Source organism: Protopterus annectens, chromosome 1.part0, assembly GCF_019279795.1.
Source record: "Protopterus annectens isolate FY-2018-M chromosome 1.part0, PAN1.0, whole genome shotgun sequence".
NCBI classification, from domain to species: domain Eukaryota; kingdom Metazoa; phylum Chordata; order Ceratodontiformes; family Protopteridae; genus Protopterus; species Protopterus annectens.
Window position 1 is genome coordinate 42,485,723 of NC_056725.1, and position 13,870 is coordinate 42,499,592.

The following is a 13,870-nucleotide window of genomic DNA, read 5'->3' on the forward strand; positions in this document are numbered from 1 at the left end:
CCCAGATATGCTCAGAATTAGTCCAAAATGACAAAAAATACACCGAACCCACAGACATTGCCAACATCCTAGCTGACAGGTTCAGCAAACTCCCCACCAAAAGGGCAAATACCTATCCCAGCAGAGTGCTGCCCCCTGACATCTCAGATGCTCAGGTAAGAGCCGCCCTCTCCAAAGTAAAAAACACAGCATCAATGGGACCAGACGGTGTCCCGGGCTGTGTCCTACATGAACTCCAAGAAAAGCTAAACCCAAACATAAAACTACTGTTCAATCTCAGCCTTACTACAGGATATGTACCTAAAGAGTGGCGTACAGCAACAGTGGTCCCTCTCCACAAAGGTGGTGCCTCAACGGATCCTGGAAACTATCACCCCATAAGCCTGACTAGCTTGGTCTGCAAAGCTATGGAAAGGATCATCATGGACCTCATAAATAAAGATATTGGGGACCTACAGACACTGGATCCTACCCAGTACAGCTTTGTTAAGTGCAGATCCTGCCTCTTAAACTTGGTCGATTTCTTTGAAACAGTCACCAAGGCCATTGACAAGGGGAAGGTGGTCCACACAGCCTTCCTGGACCTCGCAAAAGCTTTCGATACAATACCCCACTCGGGCATTATAGATAAGCTCACCAGCTTAAATATAAACCCCTATGTCACTAGATGGGTTGCAAACTGGCTCAAGGACAGAACCCACATGGTTAGAATTGCTGGAGCCATGTCAGACTCCAAACCAGTTACAAGTGGCGTCCCACAAGGCTCAGTCCTGGGACCTCTCTTGTTTGGTATATATTTCTCGGAGGTACAGGTCAACACGGAAGGACTGTGGCTGACCAAGTTCGCAGATGACTGCAAACTGGGCGCCATAATCAACTCTCCAGCCGACACAAGCATCCTCCAAAAGGGCCTCATAGAAACAGACAACTGGTGCCAGAGACATGGCCTCAAGCTAAACGCCAAAAAGTGTATAGTCATCCCCTTTGGCAAAAACAAAGTGCCCACAAATTACCACATAGGTGGTAATCCATTAAGTACAGAAGAAGTAATTAGGGACCTGGGGACCCAAGTTGATAGCAATCTCTCATTTGAAAACCACATGGCCAAAGTGGTTAGAAAAACATTTTATATAGCCCACCTAATCATGAAGGGATTCACATCTAGATCAGGGGAGGTCATCGTGCCTCTTTACTCATCCCTCATCAGGCCCATAATTGAGTACAATGCCCCTTTTGGGATGTACCTTACCAGACACCTGCAGCAACTGGAAAGACCCCAAAAGTACCTCACCAAGAGGATCAAAGGGCTCAAACAGATGCCATATGCTGCCCGGTTAAAGAAACTCCAGCTCTACTCAGTGGAATACCGCCTGCTCAGAAGCGATCTGTGCCTGACGTATAAAGCCATGTCCAACCCGGAATTAATGGACATGCTGCACCTCAGAAAATCCAAATCCCATTGAGCTACGTGCTCGAGAGACTTGAACCTCAGCTCTGAAATAAATAGGACATGCTGGAGGGACAGATTCATAACCCAGAGGCTCCCTTCACTCTGGAATAAAATCCCAGTCCAGGTTAGGCAGAGTCCCTCATTGACTCTCTTCAAGAGGAATCTTGATGAGTGGATGGGAGATCGTAGGTTTACCCTGGGTATCACTTCTGTGTCACTGTTAGACAGAGGCACAGTATACTAACTTTGAAAAAGGGTATAGCAAAATTAATTTAAAATGGGTGGCAAAAGCCAAACACACTCTGGCTAGGCTTATAAATGTCCTAGGGCAGATAGCCGAGTATGAACCTATGAACCTATGAACCTATATATGTAACTCTGACATGTTTGAGTCCCCTATAGTCATGTACCCAGAGTTCTCACATGTTGCCCCATACCATTCCAGGTTGACAGTTTAACAGTTATGTATGTGCTACAGAAGCTATGGGCCATAGGTAGATGTAAAGTGAGGGTAGACCTGTAGAGTTTTAAGCAGTACTGTTATGAAAAATAGAAGCCTATACAGTTGTTAATGGACTTTTTTTCTCTCCCCCCACCCCTTATCTGCATCAGTAATTATTATTCATATAATATGGGTATGTTGTTCTCAAAACCTAATGTTGGGACTTGTCTTCTATTATTGTTCATATATTTAATTGGTTGCATATTAACATACCTTGTTCAAATAACATTTTTGGTGGCCTGTTGCCATAAATGTAACTGGCATGCTGTTACAATGCTGGCTGTTATTCCATTTATGCATGTGTTCTGTTTGCTATGCAATTGTTTCACTTCTATTGTTCTGGGTTAATTGGAACACCCTCCCTGTGTAGTGTGAGGTTCTAAATTCCAAATTGTCCACATCATTCACAGCTGTTGCTACAGAAGAAATGGAGAGCTATGGTCCTTTCCTACACCCAACCTGCACATCCCTAGCTGCCTTTCACATTGTTTTTTCCCCCTGATTGCCCCCATTTCACCACTTTCCTTTCGCCTTTTTTTCTTTTCTTTTTTTGAAATTAGTGTGAGTTTAAGCAGGAATAAGCAGCCTTAAGTGAAACCAAAAAGGACTAAGTACCTCTTGGCATCACTTAGCATTGCGCAAACCCATACAAACCCACTTAAAACTGCTTTAATTACTCTGTCTTAATTAGCCCATTTTCCCCAGCAGCAAAAGAACCAGCTCTGGCAGGTCTCAAACCCAAGACCTTGTGTACTACACTTAGAGCAATGTATCACTAAGCCATATGAGCTGTGAGAATTTGTAATGCTTTTTCAAACATATTATGCATTACAGTCATTTAACATTAGGGAAAAAAAACATAGTACTACCAAGTCTCAAACCCAGGACCCCGTGCACTAGGGTCAAAGAATTGTGCTACTATGCCATATGAGCTGTGGGAATTTGTGATGCTTTTCAAACATATCATGCATTGCAGTCATTTAGCAGTAAGGAAAAAAGGTAGCACTGCCAACTCTTGAATCCAGGACCTTCTACACTCGAGTCAGAGCATTATATCACTACGCCAAATCAGCTCTGGGAATTTATTGATGCACATACCTATTAACCTCTTAGTGCACAAAACTGGATGAACACTGACAAAGTGGGGGACAGAGGTCCAACAGTAGGCACATATTTTACATAGTGCAGTTATACATATAAGAAAGTTGCTATAGTAACATGGTTTGGTTTAACACACATTTTCGGAAGGATTCAAAATCTGTAACTCAAACCTTTGTCATTATTTAAGGCCATCAGTCTTCAGATTATCCCAGTTATTTGCCAAAAAACAAATATTGTGAGGAACAGACCAAAAATATGAGCACAAACTCTGGACATTGTGAAAATATGTACAGTTTTTGGTATGCTGATGCATTTGTAAAGTTATCAGGCAGTACAGGGATATACCTTTAGGGCAAAAAAACACCACTGCCAAATTATGAACACAGAGCCATTTCAACTGCAGCCAGGGCAACATACCAGTAGGTCAACTGACCTCTTGAGTACAGCAACTGAGTTATATGAACACATCCTGTCAGCAAGTCACACAGTAATCTGACATATACTGGCCAAAATAACTGTACTTGGGTCTCTGACACAGACACAGAACCAGTATGCAGAATAAATGCTGCAAGTGCCACATGTGACTGTACAGATTTCCACAGAATGTCCAGGGTTATGGCTCATATTTATGGCCTGTTCCTTATAATAGTTGTGGTATTCTGCTAAATCACAGGGATGATATCAGGATGGAGGTCACTAAATAGTAATACACATTTGAGTGTCAGACTTCAAATGCCTCAGAAACTGAATGTCAAAAGAAAACCCTGTTACTCTAGCAATTATCTAAGGTTATTATACCAATATTTAAAATCCCTCCCTATTTGTGAACCTTTGTCCACACATTTTGTTGTGCTGTGTCCACATTTCCTGTGCTAAGAGGTTGAGAGGTATGCAGACATAGCTTGCAAAACTGTGGACACAACACATCACTCCAAACAGTGGTCAGTATTTCCACCTACCCTCTGTGATGCTGTAACACCAACACTTCCATAATGTCCCTCTGACAGGCCAGGAAAAGGGACAAGGCCCACATGAAGGCCTTAATTATAGCACTGTATTGCCATGATACTGGCTAATAGGGAAGCAGCCCAGCTGTCCTGGATGCAGTTAGCAAATGGGAGCAACAGATTGGTGTACAGGCCATCACCTCTTCATGAGCATTACCTACAAAAGGCAAGCTGATGCCTGTGCTAAACAGGTCTGATACTTTCTTCAAGAAGACAGACTGTGACTATTCACAACACCTTTTGTGGATTTATTCTGAAAAAGGGGTACAGCACTATATCAGGCATATCAAATAATTAAGTATGTAAAGGAATGCAGATGGGGGGGATGCAGTCATGTAAAATAGGAATTTAAACAGCAGCTCTCAACAACACTTCTGGGACTGTCAAGTTGCATGTTAGTCTGCAGTCCAGCACCTGCAGAGATCCCCTGATGGGTATGTCTGCAGCATACCTCTGAATTGTACAGGGTTTTGCAGAATGTCCTGATATTTGCCTTACAATTTTTGTCATGTTTTCCATAAACGTTTGTTTTTTCTGGCAGATTAGTGGCAAATTATGAAGGACTGCAGTCAGAAGATAATGATGTCTGGTACTGCAGATGTCAGACACCTGTGAATAGGTCACCCTACACCATATATACACCTCTGTCGGTTATTGTGTACCTCAGATGTTCCTGGAATGTCCACATGCACCTGTAGTAGCATTTACCTTTTTGTCAGATGTAGGCTGGATGACATGGTACTGTAACGTTGCCCATAGTTACATCTACCCAGCAGTCGATGGCAGTGATGTGTATGGACACATAACACAGTCTGTCACAGCAGTCAGGCCATTTCTGGAAATCCTGCACCATCTCAGGTTACTAGGCTATGAGCCATGAGTGGTCATATGCCTAGGGCACAAGTTAGCCCATGTGTATGCAAGGCAGCATCTGATGTCCCCATCCAACAGGAACACAGGTGGTATTCCAATGGTGTATGTGTCACCAGGTCAGACATGCAAAGGTGTTGGCAGCTACCTTGCCTGATGTGGACATGGTGCCAATTCCACTGCAGGGTGATTGTGTGTGACACGTGAGCTGCCAACAAGGCCAGTCCAGGTCACTTACTAGGGTGTGTGTGTGTGTGTGTGTGTGTGTGTGTGTGTGTGTGTGTGTGTGCATGCATGTGTTAACATAGTGGAGCCTGACCTGCACTCGTACAGCCAGCAGTCCCAGCAATGTGGAGACTGTGATTTCCTTGCATGCCATAGTGAGGTCACTCCTGAAGATTATGTATGACACTGGGAAGAGGCTTGGCCTTATAGCCTATAGGTGTATGGTAGATGTTTGATGGCCTGGTATTCCCTGGTGGGGAACCTCCATGATGTCCCCAGCTGCTGCATGTGTTGTGTGATGTGAATGATGAATGATGGATTATACACATTAATGGTCCTCAGTGGGGGGAACATGAAACATCAGGATAAAGGGGGCAACGCATGCTGTAAAGCTGGTAATTTCCCAATACTCACATGCATACTGTACTGATAGATGGCAGGGGTATAATGTGAGGGTTAGCAGTGGACAGTGCTAGCAAATGTGGATGTGTATGGTCTGTATATGATGGTAGCTAATGTATGCGGTCCTGTGATATGTTCCCTTGTTCATGTCTTCCAGGTGGGATGTATCATAGACGTCGCTCACCATACATAGAGTCCGAGACTGTGGCATTCTTGGATTGCCTGAGACTACATCACAGGATACTACTGGGGTGAAGCCGGCAGCACATGCAGCAACAAACTGCCCCACGGGCAGAACTGGTGGGGACCGTCAACAACATTGGACTATGAACAGGTCCAACACTGTGCCACAGACTTAATACACAACACATGGCAAAAGGATGTAGCTGTGCCCGGGGACCATGCTGGCACTTGGGGAAGGCCTGCTACAGAAGCACCACTGACATAACAGAGGAGTTCCTCGCCAACCTTGGTAGAGCTACCGCCTCCCAGGCACACATCCCCACATTTGTCCTGGAAGTTGGTGGCAGAGTCAACAGCCAAGGAGTTTACATGTAAGGCCCCAGTGATAATCACGTCAACACTGTAGCATTCATAGTGGCAGCCTTTGCATACCTGGATGCATATGTCATACTGCATTTGTGGGTTGGGTTTTGTAATGCACACAAGTGCACACCTATTGCGAATGTCAGTGATTTGGGTAGTATCACAGCTTGTACTGTACATGTTCATAAATGAACATATTATGCTGTACCAATGCCACATGTGTGTGTGTTGAGGGACATGGCTGACCTTTGTGGGAGTTAACATAAACTTTACAGATTCATCAGATGTCTGCATAGGTGCATAGCAAACTAGCCATGCTGGCAATGTCTTGTTTTACTGACTGACGACTATTCAGAGATAATGTCCACAATTTGTCTGGATACAGTCCCTTCACCTATGTGGTGATCCACATACAAGCAATTCCTGATGACTGCCAATAGTTGGTGCCTGAATGCAACTATGTTGCCATCCTGGGTACCCAGGCCTGTCATCGCAATATGTATGTTTATGGAGTTGGCACTGATGTGGGACATGGTGGGGACATGTAATTGCTGTATGGCATGCTGACACTGTTGTCTGCATACAGCTTAAGGCTGGGACCTTGAGAGCATTCCATACCCACTGTACGGCTCATTGCAATGTGTTAGCAGTTTGTGGTTCAATGACAGAGTGCAAAATACTTACAGTTCACACAGCCTTAGGCTGTACCTACATATGTGGGTGGAGCCAGTCATCATTCATGCCTATGTACTTGGTCATTGGGGGCACCAAGTAGTCACAGAGCCTTCACATATATACATATTGCACATAGCTAAGTGTCAATGAATGGCTTTGCAACATTATCAAATGTGGAGTATGGGATACGACCTGTAGTAACATGACAGATGGCAAGACATACCACGGCAAGTGCAACACACAGGACTTCCTCTGGTTTGCAACTATGACACCTTCTTTGTGTGACATTACCTTAGCTTACACTATTTGTCATAACATTGAGGTGCTTCTGCTGTGCAATAACTGCTATATACAATCAGTACAGGACCGTATGACATTTTTGTTGTCCTACACTCTTGGGACCTCTTTACTGCCTCAGTTGTTGTCACAGGTCACACCTTGCCAAACATGGACTGAAACCTGCAGGGTACTTCAGATCGTGGCCATACCTGTGACCCCTGCATATGTCTGCAGATTGTCCTGATGTTTGACACATACTTTATTTCCATCTGTCATAAAATGTGTTTTTCTGGCTAACTGTGGGAAAATCATGACAGACTAACATTGCAGACTGATGATAGCTATTGTCATGTAATGACACATACACTTTGGAAAGTGCATTCACACGCACAACCTGTTCTGGTATCTACTTTCCATGCATGTTCATAGGTTCATAGGTAGGTACTAGGCTATCAGCCCTGAAGCCTATATAAGCCTAGTCAAAAAAGTTCCCTGGCTTTCGCCACCCAAGAAAGTTATTTTCCTGCGTCCCTGTCTAGCAAAGCCACAGAAGTGATCCCTGGGGTGAATTTCCTATTTCCTATCCGATTGTCAAGATTTTTCTTAAAGAGGGCTAATGAGGAGTTTTACTTGACATGAATGGGTAGTCTGTTCCAGAGCATGGAACATCTCTGTGACAGGAATCTATCCCTCCAGCATGTTCTGTTTATTTTGGTGGCAAGGTTTAGGTCCCTGGAGTGTGTGGCTCAGAGGGATTGGGGTTTCTTTACGTGTAGTATGTCCAACAGATCTGGGTTTGACATGGCTTTGTATGTTAGACAGAGGTCGTCTCTGAGTAGGTGATAAGCGACGGAGTAGAGCTGGAGTTTTTTGAGACGGTCTGCATATGGCATCTGTTTGAGGCCAGTAATCATCTTAATGAGGTATTTCTGTGGTCTTTCTAGTTGTTGTAGATGTCTTGCAAGGTGCATGCCAAACAGGACGTTGTACTCTATAATGCGTCTGATGAGGGATGAGTAGAGAGGAACAATGACCTCTTTTATTCTGGAGGTGAACTCCTTTGTGATGAGGTGTGCCACGTAGAAGGATTTCCTGACTACTGTGGTGATATGATTATCAAAAGAGAGACTACTGTCCGCCTGTGTCCCAAGGTCTCTTATCACACTTTCAGTGTTTAGTAGGTTACCGCCTATGTGGTAGTTCATGGGTACAGTGTTTTTCCCAAAGGGGATGACAATGCACTTCTTGGCATTGAGCTTGAGGCCATGACTGACACCAAGCATCAGTCTCAGTGAGACCCCTTTGTAGAATGTCCACATCATTAGGTGATTCTATTATGGCACCTAGTTTGCAGTCATCTGAAAACTTCATTAGCCGAAGACCTGCTGTATTAGCATGGACTTCTGAAAAGTAGAAGCCAAACAGGAGAGGACCCAGGACTGAGCCCTGTGGTACTTCACTTGTCACTGGTCTGAAGTTGGATTTGGAGTCAGCTACTTTCACTGAGTGGGTTCTGTCAGTGAGCCAGCTGGCCACCCATCTTGTGACATAGGGATTTATGCCCAGTCTAGTGAGTTTATCTATAATTCCAGAGTGGGAGATGGTGTTGAAAGTTTGGCGAGGTCAAGATAGGCTGTGTGTACCACCTTACCCTTGTCCACGGCTCTGGTGACTGCTTCAAAGAAGTCAATCAGGTTTAGGAGACATGACCTACATTTTACAAACCCAAATTGAGTGGGATCCAGAGTTTGGAGGTTACCTATGTCCTTGTTTATAAGCTCCAAGATGATACGTTCCATGTCCTTGAAGACAAGGCTTGTCAGGCTAATGGGGTGGTAGTTGCTGGGGTCCATGGTGGTGCCCCTTTTGTGCAGTGGGATAACCGTTGCTGTGTGCCATTCAGTAGGCACAAAGCCTGAAGTGAGGCTATGATTGAATATGGTACTTGACTATACATCTAAGCCTCTGAGCATAAAAATCATGTTCTGGGATTCATGAAAACCCCACCACAGCAGGTTATGGGCTGAGGTAAAACAGGCCTGTTACACAATGTGGTATTTTATGATTCATAGACATATTAACCGGAATGAAGACAGATCTCATTATCAACTCATTTGCATGCCCATGAACTGCAATCAAGTACAGTGCCATGCAGATCATCACTATTCATGGTAGTTAACTGCTGACACTGCATTGTGGAAACACACGCATCCCCCCATCACTCTAAGACACAAAGTACACATTCAAACACACACACACACACACCACAGTCCCCTTGTCTCTCAAATGATTGAATGCCTCTTATGTCTCCTTTTTCAGCTCTAGGCCAACAGGCAGTGTAGTCCAACATCATATCCCAGAGTCCCTGGTGTCTAGTGTTTTCCCCAACCCTCCTGGTCCCCAAATTGGTTTAAGTGCCATTATGGCACATGAGTTTAGAGCAATGCCTGATGTCTAGTTGCATCCCCTACCCCCGATCCCCAGATTGTTAGAAGTGTCATTACAGCATGAGCATAATCACTCTGTGTGTAGCTGCCTTGTTGGAGTTTGTTCCATGGGAGAGAGAGCATATGGCTAATTAGCATATGCCTCTCCCCTGAACTGCCTTTTTTAGCATACTGCATGACTTCCGAGACAGCCCAGGGTGGTGCTGCAGGTCTTCGAATTAAAGCACCATATTAGGGATGTCTCTGAATTCTAAACTTTTATGAAATCATCTACGGCCTTTACATGAACACTTTGTTTTTCAGAATTGGTCTTCAAAACAGGCTAGTAATGCTAGTGATAAGGAATCTTTGTTTGGACTTAATTCAGTTAAATAGGTCTTTCCAGGTATATATAAAAATGTCCAAAAAATCCATCTAAATTCAGCTTGTATAGAAGCCACCAACTAAGACATACAAAAATATGATCTGTAAATAAAAGACAAAAACATCTTATGTTACTTATTCTGTGAACAGGTAGATAAGACAGAAATCTGACAACTGACAAGAGTGGGAACCTGCTATACTAGTAATAGTGTATGGAGTTTAAATCTGGGCAGGCGACATATATTAAGGAAAAGTTTTATACTTTAAAGCAGTCCAAGAAACACCTCTAGCCCAGCCTTGATCTATTTTTCGCCAACTAGAAGCATGAATATCTATATTAACTCTTCTGGCAACTGCATCCACCGCATGGCACTTTACTATTAGCCATTGCTTTTGCAAATCTTTCTTTGGGAATACTCAATACTACAGAGACAGAAATCTACTGAAATATCATACTTGATGGCCAGCAGCTTAATTCAGATTAAGATGGGTGAAATTATGGCTAAACAACAGTAACTACTGCACAGTTGTGCAGTGGCAGCATTGTTGCCTCACAGCAAGAGTTCTCCGGTTTGATTCTCAGCTGGAGTGCCTTCCGTGCGGAGCCTGCATGTCCTCCCTGCATTCTTGTGGGCTTTCTCTGGGTACTCCAGTTTTCTTCCACGTTAGAAAGACATGCGTCTGGAATGTTTCGCCCCAGGTCTCCTCTGAAAATTGGTTTTGTTCCAAATTGGACTTTCCCGGTAAACAAATGTTAAATAAATAATCTGCTAATGAAAATCATACAGCTGAGAAGTATGTTTTTAAAAATGTTTGAAAAAACAACTGACTCAACAATAAAAATCCACTGATGAAATAAAAATTGTTAAAGGACTACAAAGACAACCACTTATTAAACCACTTTCATTATCTTTAAATTGTGAACTTCATCAGAAAGGTCTTGGATGAAGTTCATAAATTAAACACAGTAGAAGTACTAAAATCATTGGTTTACTTGGTGGTCCTTCAACAACTTTTATTTCATTTAAGTATATCGTTAAACAGTCAGTAGTTAAGTGAAAGCAGTAATACTAGCAAATAAATACTTTTTTGTAATATTAGCATTATGTCATGTTACCAGCAAAACACATTTATTGGGATTTTGCAAAACCTAAGTATGAAATCATTCATTTATCAAACAAACATTTCAGGGCCATGTAATACAGTTTAGTTTTAATGGCTGTGTCTGTCTAAGCACAACTATCTTGTGAATCAACAAAGTATAACAGCAGGAGTCAAAATATTTTCAAAATACTTTAGGAAAACCCAACCAGAGTATAAGCTTCATTTTCAAAAAAGGTGGGTACAAAGCAACCTCAAATATACCTTTATTGTCTACTCACTGTAATGATGGTATAGGTTCCAAGATTACATTGTAGTGATTACCAATACACACTGAACAACTCTGCAGCTCTTGTTCAATATTAATATATTCTGTTCCACAGCAATTAAATACAGTACGTTTAGACTTAAAAATTTTAGTATCATCCAAAATATACAGCTTATTTTATTTCCATATCCTGAGGTATTAATTCCCATTAATATATTTTATTGTAACAGTTGGTAAAATGCTGTGTCAGTGTGACTTGCTTCACTGCTCTTACACAGCACTTGCACTCATCCATAAAGGGAATTATAAATAAAATATACTGCTACAGTATTTTGTCTTAAAATAAGGCACTAATGAATAAAAGCTCTGCAAGCTCACAATGAGTCTGTCAATTATCTACTATTATTTTACTGTGTTATTTAATGGACAGTCAAAAGAACTTATGCTAATTTTGGATTTCTGTATGGTTCTTGGGAACAGCAAGAAACCGCTTCCTTTTTAAGAACGGTTCATCTTTCATTTTACTGTCCCAGATATACTCAGGAGAAAGTACTTTGGTAGGTCTGTGGTACGTCAAGAATTTATTGAAATGGCTCTCTTCATGCCACACTGCTTCAACATCATTCTTTTTATCTTTCTCAATACTTTCATAACAGAAACTAGTTAGCTTGTAAATTTCTTGCACAGTCCCAGCATAAAATACAGTCATATAATAAAAATCACCCATATCCTCTGGTACGTAGGCTTCAGAAAATTATCTTCATTCATATGGTAAACTGGAACGATCTGAAGCATAGAACCCTGGGTGAATTGTTGCAACCAATTCACCGAGAATTTCTACTCCTACATGATCATTAAATTTCATATCAGAATCTGCACAAACTAGATAATCCACTTCTTTGTGAAACTGGTTTAGTATATGATTATGGATGCTTGCCATTCTCTGCATGGAAATATCCTGCCACCACTTGAAAGGCTCAGTCTTTAAAACATGAATAAATCAAATCTCATTTAAGCTAATTTTAGGAACAGCTTCAGGTCTGTCAGCAAAAACGCAATAGTGTACCCTGTGTCCCAGCATGAAGTAAAGTTCTGCAGTTGTCAGAAACTCATTAAGGAACTGAACATACCTACAGAAGAGAGTCACAGCAATTCATGAAGGCTGTGCTTAATTTTTGGTGTTTGCTCCATTTTAAATATGGATGTAACCAGATGTCTTTCTTTGCAGGATTGAGATGTATGCTGGTGGCCATAACACAGGTAGACTGCTGCAAAGGGATGCATGTACATACATGCATATGCATACACACACACACACACACACACACACACACACACACACACACACACACACACACACACACACACACACACAATCTGCTGATTGCAGAACCTGAACCTTCCTAGTTGTACAAACAATACTGCTGAATACATGTTGCTGTGTCTGCCAATACTGTTCTAGTGGGTTGCAATTGCAGGTTCTGTTAGGATTGCCAATAGTGGGTTCACAGGCCCTTAACATGGTATAGGCATCTGAAACATGAACACACAGCTGCATTGGGACATGCATTGAAACACACATGCATACAGAGTTGATACTTTCTATTATATGACCTATCTCTCTAGTTATGTACAATACAGACTGATATGACTACTGCATGAACCACAGTGTCTTTCTGTTAGAAAATGTGTGACTGTGCTTGTAATGTGGATGCCATCAACTGGCTCTTTAAAGAAATATCATGGGGAGGGGGTCAACAGGCCCTAAAATGGTATAACCAACACACGCAGTAGCCACAGGGGAAATGCTTCACACACAGTAGTATACGTGGCTGTACTGAGATTCAAACACCTACCTATCTACATGTACGTACTATAGTGCTGCCTATTTATCACATGTGCCACAATGCTTATAGAGCCGATAAGTGTCCAAAGGTACATCTCAGGTTAATGACTTCAGCAGCCCTTGTAAAGTAGGGCGATGGAAGTGTACTGGGTGGAACAGGCCTCAAAATGGTATAACCAACACCCACCCACACAGGATATGGTTCTCACCCACATACACACAGTATCACAGTTGTAAGTATTGAGATTAGAACCCTACTTATCTAGTAATTTATACTACAGTGTTACACAGTTATTGCATGCACCACTGAGCTTATAGGGCTGATGAGTGTCCAAAGGTACATCTACGGTGAATGACATCAGCAGGTCTTCTAAAGTAGGGCAATGGGAAGTGTACTGGTTGGGAAAGGCCTCAAAATACTTTCACACACACACACACACACACACACACACACACACACACACACACACACACACACAGAAAGGCAGGTGATGTGATATTACTACCCCAACTCACTAGTATTACACAATGGAGCTCACCTTCATGCTGGCACATGTAACTGGTTACAACTTGTATGCAATTGTCTGCAGCAAGACATCACTCTATACCTTTCAGGGTATTCCTGTCTATGACTCATTCTCTCGATCACTGTCTGTCTCTCTCTCTCTTCCCCATGTCTGTGTGAGTGTATGCTTGAAATATTGTTATATGTTGCCCATATATATGTCTATGTCTGACACACAGCAGATGCAGATATACCACATATGGGCCACCTACAGACAGCTAAG

At 42.5% G+C, this 13,870-nt stretch overlaps 1 protein-coding gene and 1 pseudogene across 4 annotated transcripts in view; both read right to left on the reverse strand.

Annotated features, from left to right (window-relative positions):
- Positions 1–13,870, reverse strand: part of LOC122810216 (kinesin light chain 1-like) — a 2,247,025-nt gene that overhangs the window by 936,799 nt on the left and 1,296,356 nt on the right. The gene's annotated exons all lie outside the window — the stretch shown is intronic.
- Positions 11,498–12,389, reverse strand: LOC122801081 (annotated as a pseudogene).